General features: G+C 46.2%; 1 protein-coding gene across 3 annotated transcripts in view; it reads left to right on the top strand.

Moving 5' to 3' along the window:
- Positions 1 to 27991, top strand: part of ppp2r3a (protein phosphatase 2, regulatory subunit B'', alpha) — a 468043-nt gene that overhangs the window by 121195 nt on the left and 318857 nt on the right. The window contains exon 3 of one of the 3 annotated variants that reach the window (XM_038815671.1): positions 24816 to 24886. The exons of the other annotated variants lie outside the window; for them this stretch is intronic. The gene's annotated coding sequence lies outside the window, so the exon portion shown is untranslated. The remainder of the gene's footprint in view (positions 1 to 24815; positions 24887 to 27991) is intronic. 3 annotated transcript variants of the gene reach the window in all.

Raw genomic sequence — 27991 nt, forward strand, 5'->3', positions numbered from 1 at the left:
CATTTTCTGATTTTGTGCAGAGTTTAGTTTTGTTTAACATTTATATTGGCATTATTCAGCGGAGTAATCCCCACTGAAATTAATTTCCTTTTGCAAATATTACTGACCATCGGTTTATTTTGTAAGGAAACTGTGCAAGTTGGATGGAGGGTACAGGGTGCGGGGCAAAATCTGAATCCAGTTTGCTTCTGCCCCTCAGACAGTGATACAATTGCATTTGTGTGGTGCCACTTCTGGGGGGGGGGGGTTAAGGATTTCATCAGAGGTTGTCACTGGATCCCTGAGCACAAGTGAGCAGAGCAGGATGGGGATCATGAAAATGAAATGAAAATCGCTTATTGTCACGAGTAGGCTTCAATGAAGTTACTGTGAAAAGCCCCTAGTCGCCACATTCCGGCTCCTGTCCGGGGAGGCTGGTACAGGAATCGAACCGTGCTGCTGGCCTGCTTGGTCTGCTTTCAAAGCCAGCGATTTAGCCTGGTGAGCTAAACCAGCCCCTACTCATGGGGTGAGTGTCACCAGAGTGGGTGTGGGGGAAGGAGGTTCGGAGACGTGGAAAGTGGCCCCCTTACCGATGCCAGGTACCTCAATCAGGCACTGAGTACCTGTGAATGAGACACCCCACCAGAGGCAAACCTGACGGTGTTTGTTGGGCAGTCTTCAGAAGGTGCAGGAGAGTTATGCGACTCTCATTTAACCCCTGAGCCATTGCTAAATTCTAATTGACTCGGGGATAATGGATATGATGTGGATCATAATGAGCTTAATTGACATCCTCCGACTTAATTGTGAGATGTTTTTTCCTGCCATTGTCAGATTGATAAACAACCTTCCATGCAAATTATTGGGCCAGCATCTTTGGTTCCGCCATAATGGCCTGGATTAACATCCGCCCTTGGTATGCTGAAAGTAGGTGTCAATCAACGTCAGGGCCTACCGAAGACCCCAGATATGGTTTACAAATGGTAAATTATTCCAGAGTGACCCACTATTCCCTGGAAGGGAAAGTAAAGACATTTTGGCATCTTTTTAGTTGACTTCAACAAGTTATCGTTTACCTGTTGTGGAGCACAAAGTTGTCATCCTGAGTTTCCTCGGCCTTGGCGAATGAATCTGCATGCTACTAATGTAAAAGAAACTACCCCATTGGTTAAATGCTGCACTCTCGGACTTGGTACAAGATCAGGCTGAGATGAAAGCAATAGGCAAAAGCTGGACTTGCAAGTACTAACCTTCTGTGAGTAGAATAGGGCCCCAGGATGCTTTTCAAGCATTAATCATATGCGGATCTAATCTCACCTCATACTTCACGAATTTAGATCATTTGAATCTGATTTCATTGATTTCAGATTCAATTTCGAAGTGTTCTGGCTGCTGTCAACATGGCCAGTCCAACTCCTGCATGCAAGTACATCAAAGTCTTGGCCCATTTCTGGGCCACTATCAGCATGAGGGAAAGAAATTAGCTTTTCATGTCTCTGCCAAGGCAGCAAGAAGTCTGTTTTACAAGCTGTATCTTGTTTTGTTAATAAAGTGTAACCTTACCACAGGCTTTCACATTTGCCAGAAATTGTGGGGTTTGCGTCACTGCCTAGAATTGCTTGCAAATGTCCAATCAAGGTAATCTTTTGTGTTTCTACATTCGTCATGTTTATAGTAGATAGTGCAGCTGTACGATAAGAATTTTAACATGAATATAAATTCTTACTTTTCATGACTTGTATAAAGCGCCCCACGTGTAATCTTTTTTCAAGTCCACACCACGGTTACCCATATTCTTTACCCTTTCAGTGAGGCGCTTCCAATTAGTCATCCACTTGCACTGAAAATGATTCAACACACCTTCATATGCAACATGTTGTACGCATACAGATGATACAGGAAAGCTAACATTCATGAACACGTGCATACATAGAAACATAAGAACAATGTGGTAATTGCTGAACAAAAGATTAAGTGAACATTTGTAGCAGAATATGCAGTTTATAGATTTCATAGAATTTACAGTGCAGAAGGCTTCAATTCGGCCCATCGAGTCCGCACCGGCTCCTGGAAAGTGCACCCTACCCAAGCCCACACCTCCACCCCATCCCCATAACCCAGCAGCCCCACCTAACACTAAGGCCAATTTGGACCCTGAGGGCAATTTAGCCTGGCCAATTCACCTAACCCGCACATCCCCGGACCGAGGGAGGAAACCGGAGCACCCAGAGGAAACCCACGCACACACGGGGATAACGTGCAGACTCCTTTTTTTTCTTTATAGATTCACTCCCATTTGACACATATTCATAGATTTCATACTCTTTGAGTAGTTAGTTTAACAGCAATCCGCTATCGCTTGGCACAAGGCCTTGAGTCGACGGCAGGAAGAGCCGGATTAGAGGGGTCTATTGTGTAATTCCATCAGAATTGGGCACCGACCTGGGTGGGGAACGACTACTTCAGCTCCACCTTCTACACTCTGTTCTTGTTATTTAGTGAGGGAGACTTCATATCATCTGTGGGCTGTCCTCTGATTCCGTCACTGAGGATCATATGGTGTAATTATGCCAGTGTGCCATTCTGGATGCTTGAATCTGCATCGTGGATACTGGCAAGGTATCCAGGAAGTTGAAGGTCATGATGACTTTTTCTATCTTCTTCTGTCTTCACAAAGGGAGACATGAATGATGTATCCTGAATAACACAAGTTTCAGTGAGGAGCTGAAGGAAGTTAGTGTTAATAAATAAATGGTTTGGGGGAAATTATTGGGATTGAAGATGGACAAATAGTAGATCCATTGTGGTCATTTTGCAAAGTTCTTTGGACTCTGGAATGGTTCATACAGGTTGGAGGGTAGCTAACATAATCGCTATTGTGTCATGGTAACACAGTGGTTATCACTGTTTCTTCACAGCGCCAGGGACCCGTGTTCGATTCCCAGTTTGGGTCACTGTCTGTGTGGAATCCGCACGTTCTCCCTGTGTCTGCATGGATTTCCTCTGGGTGCTCCGGTTTCCTCCCACAAGTCCCAAAAGACGTGCCTGTTAGGTGAATTGAACATTCTGAACACCCCCTCAGTGTACCCGAACAGGCGCCGGAGTGTGACGGCTGGGGGATTTTCACAGTAACTTCATTGCAGTGTTAATGTAAGCCTGCTTGTGACAATAATAAAGATTATTATTATTATAATTCAAAAAGTAAGGTAGACAGAAAACCGGGATCTATAGACCAGTGAGCCTAATGTCGGTAGTCAGGAAGTTGCTAGAGTCCATTATTAAGGATTTCATAGCATAACATTTGGAAAGCAGTGGTAGAATCAGACAAAGTCACCATGAATTTACAAAAAGAAAATCATGGTTGACAAATCTACTGGAATTCTTTGAAGATGTAACTTGGAGAGTTGACCAGGGAGAACTGGTGGATTTAGTTTATTTAGATTTTCAGAAGGCTTTCAACAAGGTTTCACACAGCAGATTACTATGCAAAGTTTAAGTGCATGAGATTGCAGGTAGTGTCTTGAGATGGATAGAAAGCTGATTAGCAGACAGGAAGCAAAAAGTTGGAATACCTTTTTCAAATTGGCAGGTAGTGACTAGTAGGGTACCGCAGGGATCTTTGCTCGGACCCCAACTGTTCACATTATATATTAATGATTTGGACAAGGGAATTAAATGTATTATCTCCAAATTTGAAGATGATACAAAGTTAGGTGGGAGGGTGAGCTGTGAGCAGGATGCAGAGATGCTTCAGCGGGATTTGGACAGGCTCAGTGAGTGGGCACATGCATGGCAGGTGCAGTATAATGTGGATATCCGCTTCGGTAGCAAAAAATTGGAAAGCAGATTATTATTTGAATGGGTATAAATTGAGAGAGGTGGCTACTCAGCAAGACCCCAGTGTCCGCGTGCATCAGTCGCTGAAAGCAAGCACACAAGTACAGCAGGCAATAAAGCAGGCAGGTAGAATGTTAGCGAGAGTTTGAAGTACAGGAATAGAGATGTTTAATTGCAGTTGTACGGGCATTGGTGAGTCCACATGTGGAGTATTGTGTGCAGTTTTGGTGTCCTTATCTGAGGAAGGATGTTCTTGCTTTGGAGGGGGTGCCGGGAAGGTTTACCAGGCTGATTCCTGGGATGGCGGGACTGTCATATGAGGAGAGACTCGGTCAGTTTGGATTATATTTATTGGAGTTTAGAAGAGAGAAGGGATCTCATAGAAACTTAGAAAATTCTAACAGAATTAGACAGGGTGGATTCAGGAAGGGGGGGGCGGGGAACTAGGGGTAAGGGGTAAACTGGATGTCAAGGTAAGTCAAAATTTACAACTTCAATCATGTAAAGGCACCACAACCAGACTGTGTTTTGCAGAGGTGGACAGATAAAGTGTTTAATAAGATAAGTTTTACAGTACCTATGCCATCACTAGCTATGCATTGAACAAAGATCGAAAATATACCCAGAACATTTCACCCAGAGAGCCGTGAATCAATGGAATTCACTGCCACAGAAAGCCGTTGAGGCTAAAACATTGTGTAATTTCAAGAAGGAAATAAATATAGCTCTTGGGGATAAAGGGTTCAAGGGATATAGGAGGAAAAGTGGTATCAGGGTATTGAACTTGATAACCCATGGTCATAATGAATGGTGGAGCAGACTTGAAAGGCTGAATGGCCTCCTCCTGCTTCTATTTTCTATGCATGTTTCTTCCAATGCCAGCAGATTGGCCAAGCTTGTGGGCAGCAGGAGGCGACTCAGGCTTCCGCATTGTCAATGAGTTAAGCCGAGGTGATGGGGGAAACGCTTTATCCTCTTTGAAAAAGATAATTGTGAAATGTCAGCTGTAGACATGTAGATGGAATTTTGTCAGCCCAAAAATAACAGCCAATGCATCCTTCCTTTTTGAACTGAGAATAGCATATTTACATGCCCGTCAAGGTTCCTGATGCATATGCTATAGGTCCATTATCCATCGATGCCATTATCCCATCGATGGGAAAAGACTGCTCCTACTCCATATGGAGAGGCATCACATGTTAATACCAGTTCTCTCTTGGCATCCTAATGAGCCAGGATGTTTGATGATAGTAACTGCTTCTTCGTCAAGACTTCATCAGGCGCAAGGGACACAGGTTCGATTCCCGGCTCGGGTCACTGTCTGTGCGGAGTCTACACGTTCTCCACATGTCTGCGTGGGTTTCCTCCGGGTGCTCCAGTTTCCTCCCACAAGTCCCGAAAGGTGTGGTTGTTAGCTGAATTGGACATTCTGAATTCCTCCTTAGTGTACCTGAACAGAAGCCGGAATGTGGCGACTGGGGGATTTTCACAATAACTTCCTTGCAGTGTTAATGTAAGCCTACTTGTGACAATAATGTCCATTATGGACTTTATAGAATACAAGTTCCCATGGTGAGCATGCAGACATGGGGAGAATGTGCAGACTCCGCACAGACAATGACCCAAGCCGGGAATCGAGCCTGGGTCCCTGGCGCTGTGAAGTAACGGTGATAACCACTGTGTCGCCCAATGATTTCCCTCATGGTCCCTGTGAAGTTTACCGCAAAAGCCTAGTTGGAAACAGCTGTCTAGACATATGTAAAATGCTCATCTGCTCCTTCAAATATGAAAAGCACAATTTTCTTATCAAAATAATTTGTTCAGTAAATCGAAATTGGCATTAAAGCAGCATATGTTGTTCCGTTATTTATTGAAACAGCAAGGAAATGTTTGGAGACCAGTAAGGGTGTACCTCCCTCTGGTTCGAACTTCTACTTGCCACAGGTTCACAAAAGCAAGAGTGGAAACTTCCCACATGGGGAAATATTGTAAACCATCAATCTATGCCCATTGCATTGAAGCCGATGCCCAACTTACCACTGCTATACTCATGTCACTGCCAGAGAAAACAAGATCAAGATCCACCTAGTTTCACCTTTACCATCCAGCATCTCCACATGTTGCAATAATGGAGTTCTGACTGTAATCATAGTAATCAATCTCTTATCAGTTAGTCTATAGGTATGAGGAAAATCCCAGTGATGAAGTGTTCCAGCGACCGTCGGTCTGCATCTCTCTCTATCTATCTCTAGAGGCGTTCATGGAAAAATATTTAAACATTTAAATACAACCAGTGAAAGGCACGCCTCCTCCATACTACCCCCCCCCCCCCCCCCCTCCCACACCCTCTCCCACCCCACTCCTCGAATCACCACAAAATATAATCGCAACCCTAAAGATGAGTGGATTGTCTGGATCTTTTAGGTAAGACGTGTTATGATATGGGCACAAAAGAAAATATGCTTGGGATTTTTGCATAGTAAAATTTTCCAAAAGAGAAATTCACCATGCTATGTGATTTCAATCCATTTTTTCATTGGCTTGCAATGGGAAAGGAATTGCGCCTTCAGATGAAGAAGGAGAATTGAGGGAAACAAAATAATCCGCTTTGTTCAATGTGTATGAGATCCCCCCCATGTCTGGTCATAGAGACGGGCATCAGGGATGAAGTAGAGTATTGTGCCCAGACAATCCTGAAGGAGGAGGTTTGGGGAAGCATGTGATATTTTCAACAAGAAATGGTAATGATGTTCTTTGATTCCCTATGAATGCAAACATCCATCAATCTCAGCATGTGGTGATTTGAGGAGTGTGGCGGGAGGGGGCGTAGCATGGAGGATGTGTGCCTTTCGCTGGTTGTATTTAAATGTTTGAATATACTTACAACTGGGCATCCACAGCCCTCTGGAGTACAGAATTCTGAGTGGAGAAATTTCTCCTCATCTCAGTCCTCAATGACCGACCTCCTTGGAGTTTCTGGACCCTCATTTTCGACATTGTATGGGAGGGAAAACAGGCTCTTTTCATCAACCTTGTTAAGCAAATGTTTCAATATGACCACCTCTCGTTCTTCTAAACTCTAGGGGCAGCACGGCAGCACAACGGTTAGCACTGTTGCTTCACAGCTCCAAGATCCAGGTTCGTTTCCCGGCTTGGGTCACTGTCTGTGCGGAGTCTGCACGTTCTTCTCGTGTATGGGTGGGTTACCTCCGGGTGCTCCGGTTTCCTCCCACCAGTCCCAAAAGACGTAGGGCGGAATTCTCCGCAAGGCCCAACGGCGTTGTGAAACCCGGAGAGGTTCACGACGGCGTTGGAAGCCTCTCGCGGCCCCCTACTCTCCCCTCCCCGGGGGGATAGGAGGGCCGTACCGGGAAATTTGGCCGCCGGGCCTTGTCCCTGGCTGCAAGGCCTAGCGCGAAAAGAATGATGCCGCGGCGCCTAATGACGTCAGCCGCGCATGCGCGGGTTGGGCAGCTCAAATCCGCGCATGCGCGGTTGCCGTCTTTCCCCTCAGCCGCCCCGCAAGATGTGGGGGCTTGATCCTGCGGGGCGGCGGAGGGGAAAGAGTGCGGCCCCTTGAGACGCCTGCCTGACGATCGGTGGGCACCGATCGCGGGCCCGTCCCCTCCCGAGCACGGTCGTGGTGCTCGATCCCCGATCCGCCCCCCACAGGCCCCACACTTACCTGGCGCGCCATGTTTACGACGGCAGCGACCAGGTGTGGTTGCCGCCGTCGTGAACAGGTCGGGAACGGCAGGCCGCTCGGCCCATCCGGGCCGGAGAACCGCGGGCCGCCGTGAAGAACGGCGGCCCGCGTTTCTCCGAGCGGCGTGTCACAAAACCGGACACGCCATTTTGGGGGGGGGGGGGTGGGAGAATAGCGGGAGGTGCGGGAGCGGACCTCCCGCTATTCTCCCACCCATCGTGGTTGCGGAGAATTGCTCCCGGAGTGCGGGATTCTCCGAGCCCCGCGCTGGGCCGGAGAATCGCTGCAACCGCGCCACGCCGGCATGCGATTCTCCGAGGAGCGGAGAATCCGTGCCATTTGCGCCGGCGCGTTTGGAGCTGTCTGTGGCTGGGCCGCCGATTCTCTGGCCTTGATGGGCCAAGCAACTGCGCGTAAACAGCAGAGTCCTGCCAGTGCCGTTCACGCCTGATCGCAGCCGACGGGAACACTGCGCGTAGGGTTGGGGGGGGCGGCCTGTGGGCGGGGAAGGGGGCTCCTTTACCGGGGGGGGGGGGGGTGTCTCCGATGGGATCTGGCCCGCGATCGGGGTCCACCAATCGGCGGGCCAGCCTCTCCAGCCTCGGCCCTATTTTATTACGCGGCCGGCCCCTGAACCTTCATGCCAAGTTGCGTCGGGGCTGGCGCGTTGAGGAAGTCCCCTGCGCATTCGCGGGTTGGCGTGGCGCCCACTTGGCCTCGGGAAGGGAGGCTGGAGCGGCGTGAACTGCTCCAGCGCCGGGCCAGAATTGGGAGTGCCTGCGCCCGTTTAGCGCCGTCGTGAAGCGCGATGGCGTTCGCGGCGGCACGGATACTCTGCCTCCATTTCGGAGAATCCCACCTGTTCTGTTAGGTAATTTGGACATTCTGAATTCTCCCTCTGTGTACCCGAACAGGCGCCAGAATGTGGTGACTAGGGGCTTTTCACAGTAACGTCATTGCAGTGTTAATGTAAGCCTACTTGTGACAATAAAGATTGAAGTACAAGAAAAAAATACATCTTGTTACAGTTGGTCAGGGCTCAGGTGAAACCACACCTAGAATGCTATGTGCAGATTTGGTCTTCATATTTAAGGGAGGAAATGGTTGCATTGAAGGCCATACAGCAAAGTTTCACTACCTGAGGGGGTGTCTTATGTTGAGAGGCTTAAATTGTGTCTGTATTCTTGGGGGTTTAAAAGAATGAGAGGTGATACATTGCAACATACAAAATTCTCAGAGGGTTTGACAGGGCAAACACTGAACGGTTGCCTCCTCTGGCTGGAAAATCTAGAATATGGGGAAACAGTCCAGGGGTAAGAGAGTTATCATTTAGAACTGCGATGAGGTGAAATGACAGAATCACAGAATACAGCACATAAGAGACCCTTCAGCCCATCAAATCTGCACCGACGCATGAAAAATACCTGACCTGTCTACCTAATCCCATTTGCCAGCACTTGGCCCATAGCCTTGAATGTTATGATGTGCCAAATAATCATCCAGGTACTCTTTAAAGGATGTGAGGCAATCCGCCTCTCCCACCCTCCCAAGCAATGCATTCCAGACTGTTACCGCCCTCTGGGTAAAAACGTTTGTCTCACACTCCCCCAAACCTCCAACCCATGATCTTGAACCTGTGTCCCCTCGTAACACACCCTTCAGCTGAGGGAAACAGCTGCTCCCTATCCACCCTGTCCATACCCTCATAATCTTCTTAACCTTGCCCTGTAATGTCTTAACTCAAAGGATTTTGAATCCTTGGAATTGTCTGCCTCAGATGGTTGTGGATACTCCATCATTGACTATATTTAAGGACTGAAAGACTGACCGAGACAGAATTTTGGTCACAGGGAATCCAGGGATACAGGGAATGGAAACGAAGGTGAAACTGGGAAGGAAGGTGAAACTGAGGCTTAAAGTCAGCCTTGGTGGTGTTGAATAGTGAAGCCGTCTCAATGGATTGTATATGTCTACTCTTGCTCCTATTTATGATGTTATGTCCTACTCAATCTCTTCTCAAAGGACAACCCTCTCAATGCAGGAATCAATCTTGCCACCACCTTCTCAAGGACAACTAATGTTGTCGCGTCCCACAAAGTAATTTTTAAAAATCAGGTGAACCTTCACTTAAAGTCCTCTAAGACAAGTAAATATAATTCCGAACACTCTTTGGGTAGAAACTGAAGTAATTCAGTTTTATGTAGGCCAATTCAGTGACATGCATTCAACTGAGGCCACCCAAAACTTTATTTGGTGTCCTAAATAAGAAGCAGTATTCAGTACGACCTCTGTGCTACATTGAGCACTCAGACAATGAAACATGCACTAATTAAGCACATACTGATGCATTTGATCCTGGTCTTAGTGTAAAGGTTAATAGAATAGTTATGCTAATGAGTGACATAGACCATAATGTCTCAGTGACATCAGGAGTAATGGGCTAGATGAGAGAGAGACGGAGAGAGAAACACATAGAGTCGGGTCTTTCCTATCTTATATGTAGGATGTAATCCTCCGGCCACACTGCTCCGGAAAAGCAGCTTGCTGCGGTGCAGCATGGCTGTTGAAAGGCAGGATACCCAGCTCTCGGGATCTACCAAGCGTGCAATGCCTCACAAAATTCAACGCAATCTCATGAGACGTTACAACGTGAATCCCGCCCACGAAGTGAGGGATCGCTTTTTGGCAAATCTGCAAATCAGAGCGAGGCACTAAGCCTTACTCTAATGTTCAGATTCCCGAGGTACCTGATGTCATAATATACACATCAGTATATCATGGTGCAGACACACACTGATTGACACACTGCATGACCAATCAACACACACAACACAGCAGCCAATCACCAGTTAGAGCACACTCACTATAAAGACAGAGGGCACTAGTTTTCCCGCTCATTCGGGGTGCAGCCTCTAAGAAGGACAGAGCTCACAGCTAGTAGCACAGATCTTTACCATGTGCTCAGAGTATAGACTGGTTAGGATAGGCATAGGTCTTCAGTTTAATCTAACATAGTGTCGACCCACAGTGAAAGTATGTTCAACAGTTCCTAGCTTAATAAAATAGTGTTGTACTATTTCAAGTTTTGGTAGCCTGTATGTGTTACTGCAGAGGTAAACGCAGCCTCCACAGATCCAGAGTACCCAGCACATCACCTGAGGCTTTGGGATTCACATTGCAGGGACGTGGGCGAGCGTCATTCGGTACTGGTCTCCACAAACGGGGATCAGACGGAACGGCACTCATGGGGGTCTCCGAGGGGTAGGGACACTCCCAGCTGCATTCCCTTTGGGTAGGCTGGTGCCCAGTCACCTTGGCTGTGCCAGCCTGGCATCGCGGTAATGCCATCTGGGTGCCAGCCTGGCACCGCCAGCTGGCAGGGCACTGCCAAGGTACCACGCTGACATTTTTTGCACATAATCAATAGGTCTGGGTTTGCCCAATGGTGGGTGTTGCGGAGTGTGGTGGGGGGGGGGGGGGGGGGTTGCCAGTGATCTTCCCATATAGCTTGCGGCCTGGCGGGTGGTTGGGGATTATTTTGGGGGCCTCCGGAGATCAGGACGCCAATTAAAAATGGCGTTCCGATTTCTCGCTACAACGGGGAGCTCCTATTCTCCACCAAATCGCGTTTCACGATTTTGCCGTCGGCCAACGGAGAATCGCACCTGAGGTCTTACAGGTTGGTACAGTGTTCCAATTAACAGCTTCACTATATGAAGTCACGTTGTTCTTTTTTTTTAGGAGTTCCCTATGTTTCGTGCAGAGCAGCATTCAGACCTTTATTCTATTGAACCTATCAATGCAGTGCCTTGTATATTGCTAGTTAACTATAAAGAGACTTCTAGGGAGAGTAACTTGATTGAGTCCACAGAGGATCATACTGCCAAAGCGTTGGTAGCATCTCTTTCCATGGGTGAAAGTAAATCGATGCGCACAGTTCAGCCTCAGCTAAAGTTTCCTTGCACTGCAGCTGTCCTTCAGTGCAGAGGACATGACACAATCTGCAGAGCTAGCCTCACACAGAGCAAAGTTTGGCACCATCTACAGAAAGAGAATGTCCTTTCAAGAACTCATCTTTTCTTTGTTTCCTGGAACGTCTACAGGAACCTTTGTTGTTCTTCTCATCCAGGTTTGTCAGAACCTCCGATCTCCAAAACCAATTTCATCTTCGATGCAGCAGTGAAAGTCTTCATTAGAGTTGAAGTTTCTGCTTCTTCTCAAGTTTTTTTTTTGCCCAACGTGCTTCGAGGGAGCAGAATATTCCTGAGAGGGTCTTAATTCTTTCTCTTCTCGTTCAAAAGAGTTAAAGTGCGGCTGTCCTTCAATCTTCTTTCTTGCATCAGTCTTTCTTTGGAACGCATTCCACAATCCTTCCAGTTAAACCGTTCTGAATTCTACACGCCAATTATCAGCCGCTCTTCAAAGTTATTGACCTATTTTTCTCTTAATGGTGTCCTCCAAGATACAGAGGGATTCCTGCATATCTGCAAGATGTCATGCCTCAGGGCCGAGCAAACATTGGGAGAATGAATCCCTCATAACAGTGACGTGTGGGGGAAGGATCGTCGATCTGTAGCTATAGAAATGCAATGTAAATAGATTGAAACATAATTTCATATTGTTGTTAGGAAGTAGATATATTGTGGTGGGGAGGTGTAGTGTAACAGGCTAATAGAATAGTAATGCAGTTGGTCAGTAGGACTTCACATAGAGTAATGCTCCTCTTCCATTTGCAATTGACCATACTGGAAGGAGCATAATCACATTCCACCTTTTGAACATGTTAAACAAGCGGTTTTCTGGGGACATTAGAATCAGCACCAGAAATAATCCAGCCCTTGCATAAGTGAGACACTCATCCAATTCTTTATTCCAGTGATATCAAAGAAAATGTGTCTGAATGAAGGGAAATATTCATGCTTAGCTGACGTGAACATTGAATTTGCAAATCCATGTCAGTCCATTTAAAACGAGAGCCATATACACCATGAAAGACTGATTCTAAGCAACCTGTTTTACTGAACATATTGCGCATACTAGGATTCCATTAAATTTAACAGCCAAATTGTAAATCTTATTTGCTGCTCATTTAACTCGAGAGTGAAATAGGATGCCTGTTTAGCTCCAGACACGGTTTCATTTGCCCAACACAGATATTTCTTTATAACAGCCCAATAATCATGTTGGAACGCTGTAGAACATTCAATAAAGAGCATGTTCCACTGATTAGACGTCTGAGAGTTAAAAGTAGCACAAAGGCCACATTGAAATTTGCTCAGACTACTGGTTATAGAACATCAGAAAATGCTGCAAAAACTCAGCAGTTCTGGCAGCATCTGTAGAGAGAGAAGCAGAGTTAACATTTCGGGCCAATGACCCTACATCAAACCAATTTTGACAGAAGGTCATCAGCCTGAATGTTAACTGTTTTGCCACAGTTGCTGCCAGGCCAATTGAGTGTTTCTAGCATTTGCTTTCAGATTTCCAGTATCCACAGTGTTTGCTTTTGTGCAGTGTTACTTGATCAGTTCTAGTTATATCACTCTTAAAAATGCTAATTTTGTCACTGGAGATCTGTTTCAGAAATGTTTTTGTAAGCTTTATAAGGTTAACTCCAGAACAGTTTGGATGTGTTGGAGCAGATGAGAGATGAGTCACTATTTGCCAAGTATATTTCCATATTAGTCCCTGAGCATGTGGGTTCACTTAATCTGCCATTCTGTGCTCCTTTTCAGTGAAGTGACAGCAGTTTCACACTCTGCTGGGCCTCATTGCTTTTCTCTGTCACTTCGGTAGCTGACGCCGTTCTGTTAAAAGCAGTTCTCACTTCAAATTACCTCAGCACATTTACTTTATTGAAGGCGGAGAATGATAGACTTTTGTTAGGTAAGGATACAAGGTATATGGAACCAAGATAGATAGAACAAGTTAAGACACAGACCAACCATGATCTAATTGGATGACTGAACAGGCTTGAGGGACTTAATGACCTACTGCAATTCCTGTTTTCCCCATCCAGATGCTGCTCTGCTCGACTACCCTAGTGCGTTGTCATTGACATGTTCACCTCCAGTCATGAGTCATTTACAGCAAAAAATGAGGCCATTCAGCCCACATGCCAGCTCCCCTCAGTACAATCCAGTTCGCCCTTGCTACCAGAACCTTGGGTAGGTTCAGCATATCTTCCCTATTTTTATACTCCATACGTCTCTTTATGAAGCCCAAGATCCCATATTACTTGATAATCATTCTCTCAATATGCACTGCCAGCTTCAAAGATTGAGATGCAGTCTTTAGAACTGTGACATTGGGCGTGGTTTAGTGGGAACTCTGCAGCCGAAAAGCAGTTCACAGTGGGGCAGTGTGGCCTATAGAAGCCTGGAGACCCCAGTCCTGGGATCTACCAGGCTCACAATGCCTTGTGAAATCTAACACGATCCTATGAGACTTTGTGATGTAAATCCTGCTCATTGTGGGTGTGATCACTCTCAGGCAAGTCTGCATATTAAAGCAAGATAACTAGTCTCACTTTAATATGCAGTTTCCTGAGGTACCTGAGGCGCCAGGATCTATCACCTTTGCACCAGAGACCTCGGGCAAGCACCGTTCAGTGCTGGTCTCCACAAATGGGCACCAGATTGAATGGCATTCATTGGGGTCTCCCAAGGAATCTGAAGCCCCAAGGTGCATGACCTTGGAGCAGGGTGATTCCCAGGCACCCTGGCACTCCCAGGCTGACACCCTGGCACTACCAGGCTGGCACCTTGGTGGTGTGACCTGGGTGCCAGCCTGGCACTGCCAAAGTGTCCAGGGGACACTGGCAGGGGCACTGCCAGAGTGGCAAGGTATCACTACCAGGGTGGCTTTATTGCATGGTGGTGCTCGGGCCAGGGGTGCCCTGCATGGGTGTTTGGATGGTGGGGGGCAGGGACAATCCCATAGGGACAATCCCATAGGGACAATCCCATTGGCAAGCAGAGCTCCTCAGTACACAAAACTGGGCTATGTGCAGCCTCTATCTTCCCATTTTTGTTTCTGAACTCTAACTCTGAACCTTGCCCCCTTCAGGGTATCTCCTCTTTCCAAACTGCATTAATCAGCATTACCACTCTACCTCTTTATTTCTCCTTCTCTTTCTATATATTAAGCACCCAGTCCTGACCATTTTTAAGCCACATTTTAGTTCTTGCCGCTACATCATATTTCCATACAGATATGTGCTTCCAGCTCACAAACCTTATTCAACACAGTGTGTTTCCATCATGCATGTAATCCTATCTTTGCTTTCCCTTCAGCCCTCCTTAGTCCGCTCTTATCCAATCTGAAACTTCTGTTTTCTATAGTACTGTCCAACACTCTCACTTACTCACCTTTTCTACTTCTATATGCTGGTGTCCATCCCCTGTCAATTTAGTTCAAACCCTCCCTGAACATTGTACTAAACCTCCGCACAAGACTATTGGATGCAGTCCTGTTTATGCAACATTTCCCTTTTGAATAAGTGCCTTCTGCACCAGAGCTAGTCCCAGTGGCCCGGTTTTGCAGGGCGCATGCGTGGACCCATGGCCGGAAGTGCCGTGCCCCGTATTGGCAGCAGGACCTGCGTGGTGCATGCTGGGGCCCTGCAAGCCCCCTTAAAAAGGGAGAATCACCCCAGACATTTTAGAACAAAGTCCAGAGTGCTTCGCACCCGTTTTCTGCCGGGCTTGGGGACATAGCTCTATTATTGGAGAATCCCAGCCCCTATGTGAATCAATAGTCACATGTGAACAAAGGTTTAATGGTCATAAGCAGTGCAAAATGTTCCAGCTTGCTAGAAAAAGCAACCATCACATCATGATGTGAGTAACCTGCCTGGTCATGGCTATATTCTCAGATTTCATGCAGATTATCTACATACCTCTCAATTCTACCAGCATTAAGGAAGGCCTACGGACAGAAAATAGTTGTATTTGAAACAAGTGTTTTCCAGCAGCTTCACAACCGTAGAGAATGGTCACAGTCCCCTGAATAGATTCCAGATGCTGCTGTAGTCAGAATAACCATTCGTGCTTGTGAGCTGTAGGCAGTGAAGAATCTTCTGGAACTTATTAATGTCATGATGTGGAGATGCCGGCGTTGGACTGGGGTGAGCACAGTAAGAAGTCTTACAACACCAGGTTAAAGTCCAACATGTTTGTTTCAAACACTAGCTTTCGGAACACTTTTTCTTCCTCAGGTGAATGAAGAGGTATGTTCATCAAAGATGCCAGACAATACTTAGAATGCGAGCATTTGCAGGTAATTAAATCTTAACAGATTCAAAGATAGGGGTAACCCGAGGTTAAAGAGGTGTGAATTGTCTCTAGCCAGGACAGTTGGTAGGATTTCGCAAGCCCAGGCCAGGTGGTGGGGGAAGAATGTAATGCGACATGAATCCCAGGTCCCGGTTGAGGCCGCACTCGTGTGCGGAACTTGGCTATAAGTTTCTGCTCGGCGATTCTGTGTTGTCGCGTGTCCTGAAGGCCGCCTTGGATGCCAAGGTCATCCCCACACCCCCACTACTTGCCTTCAAACAACTGCGCAACCTCAAACAAACCATTGTTTGCAGCTAACTACCCAGCCTTCAGAACAGCGACCACGACACCACACAACCCTGCCATGGCAATCTCTGCAAGACGTGCCAGATCATCAACATGGATACCACCATTATGCATGAGAACATCATACACCAGGTACACGGTACATACTCGTGCAACTCTGCCAACGTTGTCTACCTCATACGCTGCAGGAAAGGATGTCCCGAAGCGTGGTACATTGGCGAGACCATGCAGACGCTGCAACAACGAATGAACGGTCATCGCGCGACAATCTTCAGGCAGGAATGTTCCCTTCCAGTCGGGGAACACTTCAGCAGTTAAGGACATTCAGCCTCTGATCTCCGGGTAAGCGTTCTCCAAGGCGGCCTTCAGGACGAGCGACATCGCAGAATCGCCGAGCAGAAACTTATAGGCAAGTTCCGCACACAGGAGTGCGGCCTCAACCGGGACCTGGGATTCATGTCGCATTACATTCATTCTCAACCATCTGGCCTGGGCTTGCGAAATCCTACCAACTGTCCTGGCTTGAGACAATTCACACCTCTTTAACCTGAGGTTACCCCAATCTCTGGATCTGTAAAGACTGAATTACCTGCAAATGCTCGCATTCTAAGCATTGTCTGGCATCTTTGAATTTGTCTATATATATGTTTCTGGAACATACCTCTTCATTCACCTGAGGAAGGAGCAGTGCTCCGAAAGCTGGTGTTTGAAACAAACATATTGGACTTTAACCTGGTGTTATTAATTTCAGCCAGACATCTGTGCTGAATAGTCTGAAACCACTGCTTTAACAAAAACACTTGTTTAACGTGCTCAGTGAAAGCTCCTGCTTATTAACTTATTCCAAGCCACAGCGTGATCAATAATGTTTTTGCATTCTGATTGTCCGAAGAGGTGTGATTGGTCACGGTGGGCACGATCAGTTTGTAATTGGTTTCTCAAGGGTGATGGTCATATAGTGGTGCCATTTCCCATGGTCCTCTGACTGGCCCTCCAGTGTGTCAATTACTGTGGGACCCTCTAATGTCTACTGTGGGACCATCCCTCTTATTAAAGTTTGTTTCTGTTACTTTTTACTAAGACCAAATAATGTTTTGAACTCTCCCTTGCCCATTTGTTCAGGGTGTGGAAAATATGCTGTCACGCCCTTATGATTGATATCTTGTGCTCATCGTCTCAAAACCTCATTTAACTGGTATTAAATCAGACCCCTATCAGTGACTCTGTTTTCGACAAGTTATTTGGAGGTTGCTGTTAGTTCTTGGTGCTTACTTGGAATGAATGAACTTTACTTTTGAAACAAAGAATAGAGTGGTAAAATTGCTTTTCACCTTAAAACTAATAAAGAATTTTACAAAGTACTAACACCGTGCATGTACTATTAGAATATAAGTGTGAAGCGTTTTCATGTCTGCTTTTACTTGAGATAAGACAGCATGCAATGTCTAAGAATGTGGATTTGTTGGATGTCTTATTGATCTATAGGACTTCATTAAAACAGCCGCTTATGTTTTTTTCTGAGATAATATAGTATGTTTTTGTTCTATCTGTCAGTGCTTTGGTGTAAGTCAATTGAACTTGCAGAATAGAACATAGAACATAGAACAGTACAGCACAGAACAGGCCCTTCGGCCCTCGATGTTGTGCCGAGCAATGATCACCCTACTTAAACCCACGTAACCCGTATACCCGTAACCCAACAATCCCCCCATTAACCTTACACTACGGGCAATTTAGCATGGCCAATCCACCTAACCCGCACATCTTTGGACTGTGGGAGGAAACCGGAGCACCCGGAGGAAACCCACGCACACACGGGGAGGACGTGCAGACTCCACACAGACAGTGACCCAGCCGGGAATAGAACCTGGGACCCTGGAGCTGTGAAGCATTGATGCTAACCACCATGCTACCGTGAGGCCCCTAGTTTTGTAAGTTTACAAAGTTACAGAAATTACATATCCGTGTTTGAAAGTGATTGGTCTGCTAAACACAACACAGTACATTCATCAAACGGAGATTACAATTTAAAAGCACTACAGAGTTACAAAAACTAACTACAGAACTTAATACTAAACTTACAAAATCAAAGATGGTTACATAGTGTGAAATAAAGTGACTTCCTTTGCACATCACAAGTTAAACTGCACTTATTAATGCAGAAGTCTGAAAGTTTTAATACTTGTTTTTCTTTGGACAATAGGACTTTGGCTTTAGGGAACAGAGCTCATCACTTTAATTGCAAGGGAGTTGGATGGCTCCGTAGCAGTAATTGTTCAACCTTGACGTATTACATTACCGTCTTAAGGCCAGATGTTCCTTGTCCCTTGTCAAGTTTGAATGTGATGGTATGACCGAGTCATGTGATGAGCTTGTGTCCCAGAATTCCACATAAAAACAGCATTGGGTTGACATACTTCAATTGTGCGTAAACTAAGCTAATCATTAAACATCAATTTCCTAGGGGCGGCATGTGGCACAGTGGTTAGCATTGCTGCCTACGGCGCTGAGGACCCGGGTTTGAATCCTGGCCCTCGGTCACTGTCCGTGTGAAGTTTGCATATTCTCCCCGTGTCTGCGTGGGTTTCACCCCCACAACCCAAAGATGTGCAGGTTAGGTGGATTGGCCATGCTAAATTGCCTCTTAATTGGAAAAGAAATAATTGGGAACTCTAAATTTAACAAAAAAATCAATTTTCTGACATTCAATCTTAACTCCAAGATTATAGCCATGTTGTCAGACTACTCGTCGAAAATAAGTTTGTGAATGAAACAGAATCTCTTGCAGTGCTCAACACTGGCAGAATAAGATCATCCCATTCAAACCCCACCAGCTGTCCCATGTTCTAGTCCCTGATCCCATACCTCTTTCTAGTGCCCTTCAAGATTAACCTGATGGTAACATGCCTTTAGTGTTCTGATTTATCATCAGCTAAGCTTCAAAGAGAGGTAAGTGCAGTGACATCACAAGATTGAGTGATTGGAATGTATTTAGTGTTTGGAAAGCACTTACCTTTCTTTGATGTGATCAATGTTTATAAACATTGGGGTTTCACCACTGAAACGATTGAACCATAAAGGGAGATGAATGAATCAAAGCTGCAATGGTTTGTAGAAACTGTCAATCACTGAACACTACTAGAGTGCTATGAATGTTTTGTTGCAAATGGATCTGTGGAAACCAAACACATTTCACAGCTTTCCAGTGAGGAATGGAGCTTCAAGGTAACTGTTACAGCTGCAATTCCTCTCACTGCTTTCTGGGCTGCTCTCCAGCTTCCAGTCTGGGGTCTCTTTTCTGGGGGTGGATGTGGGGGTTCCCTTTTTTAGGAGTCCATGGGGTGTTCCCCTTACTTTAGGGGTCCCGGTGAGGAACCTCCTACTAGAGGAGTCCCTAGGGGTGGGAGGGGTGGGTCAGGTCAACCCTGTATTTGGGGGTGGGGGATCCCAGGCAATCCAGGAGTGGGGGCTGGTGTGCGGTGCGGGTGAAGGATGTTCGGGGCCGATTTTCGGGGGTTTTCGGGACCTCGCTATTGGGCTGCCCAGTCAAAGTGGATATCAGGATTACCTGGGAATCTCTCGTATTCCATACCATGCATAAATTTGCCTTGGGTGGAACACTGAATTGCTTCCTAGTTTGTGCTCCCAGGGATGTCGTCAACCAGTTGCAATTCAACTCCGGCAGTAGAACTCCGTCCCCCAAACGGCGAAACCAGCCCATAGACTTTTTTCTGCAGTGCGGAACTAAAGACGGCGGCAAGACCGCCTCCTCCGAGATTGGAGCACCATTTTTGAAGGGTGCCCAATCTCAAAGTTGGGTTGAGGGTCCCATATGCCCCCATCCACGGATATTGTGACCCCCCCCCCCTCCCCACAGACATGGGCAACACCCTCCATCCTCAACCCAGAGGAGCAACTTTCACCCCCCCCCATCACTAAACGTCCATGTGACCCCCCCGCCCCTTGCACCACCTAGGCATGAGGGTGACCCAGCCCCTCACCCATCCATTCTCGTGGGCATCGGGGCACGGCCCCCCACCCTCCAAATAAACATACCCTATATGGGGACGATGAGGTCCCCCTTCTTTCACTCCCCTCACCCTTCAAAACCCCTCTTCATACGAACTTAGCCCCCTCTTTCATAGGCATGACCCACCTCAGGCCACGTACCTTGGCAATGACACCCTAGCAGTGATAACCTGGCACTGCCAGGGTGCCAGGCTCTGCTCTCTCACCAACCATGCTCGTGTTCCAATGGTCTCTGAGCCCCCCAGTGTGGCCATCACATCTAAGTTCAGTTTCTGGAGGCCAGTGCTAATTTACACCAGTGTGAGGCCTCGCCGGGTGGCTAGTGAATACCGGGAGCCAGGGGAATGCAGCCTCGAATGGGCTGCAGATACTTACAGGAGCTTAATGACTCGGGCGACACAAGTTTGGTGCATTGCTCGTGTCTCGGCACTTGGCGCAAAAACCTTTATGCCTCTCCCGCTATGCACCCGGCATAATGGGAACAGTGTCAACCGCAATGAAGAGGGAAAATCATACCCAATGTGAACCAATGGTATATAGAAACTAAATGGCAGAATGATTTTGCGTACATAACACAGCATAAGGCAAGACATAAATGGATGACTTGAGTGTATTCATGAGGCACAATACTTATACATTTCCATTTCTATTCATTTATCTAAAATATAATTATCATTTACACATGTTTTGACATTTGTGCTGACATAAATATAATTACCAGAGTGCTTTCGGGGCTTGTTTGTGCCATTACATAAGAGTAATACAAAGGCTAATTCTGGTCACTCATAGGAGACCATCAACTCTAAATCATCAATGTAAAGTCCACTGGCTGGATTCTCCAATCCCCAAAGCCAAAATCGCATTTGGCGATGAGACGGAGAATCCCCAATGTCACGATGCTCCGTCCCCAAAAGCAGTGTACTCAGAGTATCCATGGCCTCCAAACATTGTCTGAGGCCCGCCCCGCAATGCTCTGCCCCCGACTGGCCGAGTTCCTGACAGCACGGGACACGTGTGGTCTCACCCATTGGGAACTCAGCGTTGCAGCTGCAGACTCGGTCCAGCCCCGCCACAGTCGGGGGAGGGCCTATCTGCGGGCAAAGGGGGACATATTCGGGGCTGGGGGCACTGTGGTGGGGCGGTCCAGGGCATGCGAGATGTCCAAAGGGGGGGGACTATATCGCGGGCCTTTTGTGAGTGGCATCTGCCATGAAGCACGGCGTAGCCGCTGCTGTGCGCATGCACGACCATGGACCCAGCAACTCTCCAGGCCGTATAGGCAGTTCGAGCTGGGAGCTCCACACTGCCTGGCTGTTAGCACACCCCCCCCCCCCACCCCCCCCGCCGGAACAGGGAATCTGTGGCCGCTTTGCGCCAGTTTGGAGAATCCAGCCCCATATACCTTGGGCGGAATTCTCCACTCCTGCGCGGCATCGGGAAGGCCGTCGTGAACTCGGCCGAGTTTCACGACGGCCTCGGAGGCCGCTCCTCGCACCCTATTCACCCCCCCCCCCCCAGGGGGCTAGGAGCGGCAAGCGTCAAGGCGGTGCGCCGAGAATGACGCGACGGCGGCGCCTAAGTGACGTCAGCCGCGCATGCACAGGTTGGCTGGCTCCAACCCGCGCATGCGCGGTTGCCGTCTTCCCCTCCGCTGCCCCGCAAGATGTGGCAGCTTGATCTTGCGGGGCGGCGGAGGAGAAAGAGTGCATCTTTTGGAGATGCCGGCCCGACGATCGGTGGGCACCGATCACAGGCCAGTCCCCTCCCGAGCACGGCCGTGGTGCTCACTCCCCTCTCCGCCCCCCACAAGCCACAAACAAAACTTTGACGCCATGTTCACGACGGCAGCGACCAGGTGTGGTTGCCGCCGTCGTGAACCAGTCGGGAACGTCAGGCCGCTCGGCCCATCCGGGCCAGAGAATCGCCGGTCGCCGTGAAAAACGGCGAGCTGCGATTCATCCGAGCGGGGGGTGGGAGAATCGCGGGGGTGCCGGGGCGGCGTGTCGTGAGTCGCCCGGCCCTCCCGCGATTCTCCCACCCGGCGTGGGGAGCGGAGAATCGCGCCCCTTGTCTAAGCAGAATACGCATTGAGATTTATTATGTAAGAGAGATTTTCATTGTGCACCTGTAAATATCGGTCTCTCTCTTTCTTGCTTGTGAGCTATACATCATATAACTTCCCATTGTATATCCTGTAATCGATTTGAGAACATGGCAACACGGTAGATTAAGTAAAATGACCCTCTGTACTTTGAATTTAAGTTTTGGGAATTGGAAATAAGCTTCAGCCAATGAGTTACGGCATTCACTTGGAAATTCACATACATCAGCAAATGATCACATCGTAGAGATTGGCTGGTATGGCAGAATCTGCGTGAAAAGAAAATAAAGCTTTTTAGTATATTTCACAAATGATAATGAATATTCAAAAGTGAATTTAGTGCAGTAATCAGATCTCAGTCCTCGGGCCTTGAACATAACTTTCTGAAGATTTTCTCTCATGGTTTCCAGAATATCTTTTGTTTGGACTATTATCCTCTAACTTGTGTATAAGTGTCCAATATCTTCCAATTATCACTGGAGCTTTTTCTGGGGTCCATTTTCAATGTTCATTACTGCAGCATTCAGAAAAAGCTTTTCTTTTTATTTCAATCATGGCTTCTAATGATTTCAGCATTTATTAGGTGTCATTCCAATGCATGTTTTGAGATCCAGTTATGTGCCAAGTTCAGGATCCTTGGCTTTTTGTAAACATTTAGACTTGTAATAAGTTGTTGATTGAACATTCGTCCTTATTCCAAACTGACGCACTGAAGCTCTGACAAATCACCAATGCATCTTCTACAGCTTCCCAAGAACAGGATTATGCACATTATAAATCAATGGTTATGCAACAAAGATACCCGAGTCCTAAATTATCTGCATCCTAGCCACTACGAAGGGTATTCTGAATCAGCACATTTAATTACTGGACAGGAAATGGCCTGTTGTGTTATGACACATAGGCCAGGATGGTCCCAGGTTTGATCTCCCATCTATGCTGCATTGGTTAATCTGAGCAGGAGTAGAGTGAGAACTGTTGGCAATGGGCATCAACAAGTCTGGGTTAGCCAGAGAAAAATCCTGTGCAGCCATCTCTGCTCCTAAGTGAATGATGGGTGAGGAACAATTGACCTTGTTGGTCCAATGATCTGTTGCCACGCCCAGTCAGACTCTGTCTTGAGCAATGGCCATTTGGATGTGTTACGATTTATCTATGAAACCAAACTCCAATATAACAAACCATCTTCAGGAAAAGATTCAAAAGTAGCATAAATTGGGCAAAATATGTAAACAGGTAGTCCAATGGGGATCAAATAAGAAGGAAAAATGGACAGCTTACATGCTTCAGATGCAATGCTTTAATAGCTAAGAATTAAATTGAAAAAGATTTAGCCAAAATGTATGCTGAATGGTTGCATCTTTTGTTCAGCATGAACGTGAGAATGTTTTGTTTTGAAATGTAACCAGGTGATTGACACTTCTGTCTTTCTGTAGTCATGTGATTATGCCATGAGGCTGCCACTGGAGGCAGACATCTTAAGATCAGTTCAATAAAGACACTCACTGAGACAAGACATTAATACATACCACTATCCTTGTAGATGAAACATTGAATACTGCATCCAGTTCTAGTTGCTTGGAAATAAGATAGACATTCAAGAACCATCAACTGATTGATGCAAGCATTAAGGGTCTGATTTGTAAAGAAAGACGAGAGGAAGTTAGATATGTTGACTCAGTGGTAGTGCTCACAAGGTACTTGGTCCAAGCTCTAATGTAGAAACTTGAGTACATAATCTAGGTGGGCAACTCAGTACTAAGGGAGAGCTGCATTGTTGGATGTACCATTTAGTAGACATTTTTTTATTAAACTGCGGCTCTCTCTGCCCTCTTAGGTGGAGAAAATCCTGTAGTTCAATTTAAGAAAGGGTTCTCCCATTGTCCCGGCCTTTATTTATTGCTCGATAATGTCGCTAAAGCAAATCATTTGCAAGTTTGCTGTCGCATTTTTCCACATTACAATATTAAGTACACTTCATTGGCTGTGAAGTGCAGTGTTGTGATGCTGTGAGAAATACATAATGGCCCAGATTTTGTGATCAGTGGTGAAATAGTGGCGCTCACTGCTGGCTCCTTCTGCCTGCTGTCACACTCTGCCAAATGCAGGGAAAACTGCACCTCTGTAACCACACCCAGATTTGGCCAACAGCACAGAGAACAGTCAACAGACATACCAGACACTTAAATACTATATTTAGGCCATCCTCGATCTGCTGCAGGAGGTCAAGAATTATGGAAAGTGCACTTAAGGCTTTAATCAGGTCAGCCATGATTGAATGGCTGAGCAGGCTTGAGGAGCCACATAGCCTGCTCCTGCACAGCTGTTCCTTATAATACAAACTAGCTAAGTAGGTGCAGCACACAAACAATTTGTTCTTTAAAATTGCAGTCATGTCTTACTACGGAGTAGGATTTGGACTTACACACTTAACTGCTTCCTGCTGAGCACCCAGTTACAGGCCTACCTTAAAATCACATCAGGCAAGTCTTGGGCAGCCAAGCAACAATTAAGATATTCCTCTCTTCCACTGACCTCACTCCCCTTCATTTTCCTCTTCTGCCTGACCATTTTGCAGGACAAGAACCGAGAGCTGCCAATTGAAACAATCTCTAGAATATTTACGATCAAACCCAAGGAACTAATTAGGTAAGTAATTTTTGATGAAACAAATAAGAACTTTAAAGAAAACTATATAGATTGTCTTGACCAAGTAAATGTGCATCATTAACTCACTTCACCCTTGAACTATAATGCAGCTGGTAAACGTATTTTCCTCCTGTGTTATGTGTGTTAATCACAAAGACAGGCTGATAGAAGTGTGCACAAAGCCCATCATGATGCATTGCAGAATATTTTGTCTACAATGGCAATCAATTAAAAGTTACAATTAGTCACTTGATAGTACAGAACTTGAGTATTGCTGAAAAAATGGACATACTACCAAAACCTATCATTTTGCACTTATTACAACTTATTCACAAGAACACCAAATGTCAGGACAGATTCACAAGAACACCAAACCTAAAGGGAACAACAAGTTATATTTTGAGACGAGGGTGCTGATTGTTTGACAGGGGGATTCTGATTAGTAGAAAAATTGCCATAGAGCATGCACCAGGGTACAGTTAACTGTAAAGCTTTTGTTGAATTGCAAACCAGACAGTTCGGCTCTGATTGGTCAAGGCATTGCCATGGGGAATGAACAAGAGAATGGTGTCCCCCAAGCTTTTGTTTAGTTGAAAAAGGCACAGTATGTGGACACGCTAACTTTCTCTGTACGTGAAAATACGTAACTTAATTTACACAAGCTAAGAGCCGTATATAGTCATTTACTGGGCCCAGTCCTTTGCAAATAGAAAGAGCATTCCACGCATTGTTTCTTTTTCATACTAAACAGAAAGTTGGGGAACAACCATTCCCTGGTTCATTCCCCATAGCAAATACCTTGACCAATCAGAATCGGCCTGTCTAATTTGAATTTGAACAAAGGCTTGGCAGTTAACTGTTACAAGGTGCATTCTCCATGTAAATGCCTCCACCAAACATTCCTCTGGCTAGCCAATCAGCACCAACTCTCATGCAGTTTAAATCGTTGATCCCTTTAAATTTGGTATTCTTACAATTCTGTCCTGATGATTACAAGACATAAATCTTTGACAGCCTGTCTCTATTCTTTTCAGGAATACAAAATTTGAAATCTCATGTCATGCTGAATGATATCAAAGTCTTATTCTAGTGACAGCTCCTCAGCTGCTGGCAAAATGAGTACACCCAGGGATTGGCATTAACCGAGCCATTTCATTTTAGCGGCTCGTCTTCTCCATTCCTGCTGAGTATCAAGTTAAAATTTCCCCCATTTCTTTGGTATCCATGTTCCTGGCAGCAGGAAAGTCTTGCAGATTCCTCAATCTCCTCTGGCAGTAGTCTTCCATTGTGAAAATTAGGATAACTACACTGCCCCTTATTTTGAACTTTTTGTTTGAATTCTGTGCAAGTTAACACCAGCCTACTGACCGCAAAGAGTGATGTAAACCATCAAACTGCAAAATCAAAGACCACAATATTAATGAAAACTGGGCTCATTTCCAAGCTTTTTATTAGTTATGAGGTGAGATGACTTGGAAAACAGTGAAATTTAAGCCTAGAGTGAGCTGAACAGATTAATGCTTGATGGAGGTCAAACCCAGCTGGTTGACATCTTACCTCATAATCATATATGGTTGGATCTTTAAAAGATTGACGCCTCTGTTTAGACACTGCCCTCTCGAGGATTGCCTGCACTGTAATGACATTGTATGATATCGTCTGTGACTCAAAAAGAAGCTGACACTCTATAAACGTATTTGTTTTAATGTTGAAAATTAGGTATTTATCCTCATAGAAGACTTATAAATCCTCTGGAGCCTGAACGAACAAGAGTGTAGTGTAACCAAAGGGGGCTTTGTTGAGCCCTCCAATGAGAACATCCAACAGCAGCCATTTTTTAGTAATAAGTCAATAAGAAGTTTTTGAAATAGAGACCGTGAAGGAAGGGTGATATAGTTCCAGGTCAGGATGGTATGTGACTTGGAGGGGAATTTACAAGGGAAAATCATGTATCTTTGTTGCTACCTGTAGGACATTGCAGATCGTTGTTTTAATATGTGATGCAAAATGGACTAATGAGTATTCTCTCATGTGAAACAAAGTTGGCCTTGAACCATACGATGTTCCAGCATTGAACCAAGCCCTAGCTTGATTAAATCTGTACGAACGTTTCTTTTTACGCGAACATGCAATCAAATACCTGTTTGCCCCATAACCTTTAGAAACATATCTTTTTTTTAAATGTTTTTTATTGAGTTTTCATATTTTATATCCAACAAATTACAAATTATTAGAAAAGAAAAAAAAACACGCAAAAATTAACATGTATATTTACAGGTAAGCATCTTCATAATAACAACTGTGGCCGCCCCCTTTAGCCGGCATATATATTTTACATTCCCCAATATGGCCGAGGCACATGTTTATGGGCATTTATTTACAGTTTGGTTTTGGGCCTTAGCTTGCCATCAAACCCCCATAATGAAACCGTAGCCCTCCCCCCCCGGCTACCTTCCCCCGATTCCCGTCCATTTTCCCCTGATTCTTGGCCACCCGACTATTCTTCCTCTTGTTCATTGGCCACAAACAGGTCCCGGAACAATTGCATGAATGGCTCCCACGTTCTGTGGAAGCCGTCGTCTGACCCTCGGATGGCGAATGTGATTTTCTCCATTTGGAGAGATTCCGAGAGGTCAGACAGCATGTCTGCAGCTCTGGGCGGTGCTGCTGACCGCCAGCCAAACAGGATTCTACGGTGGGTGATCAGGGAGGCAAAGGCAAGGGCGTCCGCCCTCCTCCCCAGGAATAGATCTGGCTGGTCTGAAACCCCGAAGACCGCCACTATCGGGCATGGCTCCACCCTCACCCCCACCACTTAGGACATAGCCTCGAAGAAGGCTGTCCAGTACTCCAAGTCTGGGGCAAGACCAGAACATGTGGGCGTGATTGGCCGGGCCTCTTTGGCACCGTTCACATCTGTCCTCCACCTCCGGGAAGAACCTACTCATACGGTTTCTTGTTAAGTGGGCTCTATGTACCACTTTTAGTTGCGTCAGGCTGAGCCTTGCGCACGTGGAGGTGGAGTTGACCCTATGTAGTGCTTCGCTTCAGAGTCCCCATCCTATCTCAATCCCCAGGTCGTCCTCCCATTTCATTCTTGTTGCG

The sequence above is a fragment of the Scyliorhinus canicula genome, chromosome 13, assembly GCF_902713615.1.
Source record: "Scyliorhinus canicula chromosome 13, sScyCan1.1, whole genome shotgun sequence".
Lineage (NCBI taxonomy): Eukaryota > Metazoa > Chordata > Chondrichthyes > Carcharhiniformes > Scyliorhinidae > Scyliorhinus > Scyliorhinus canicula.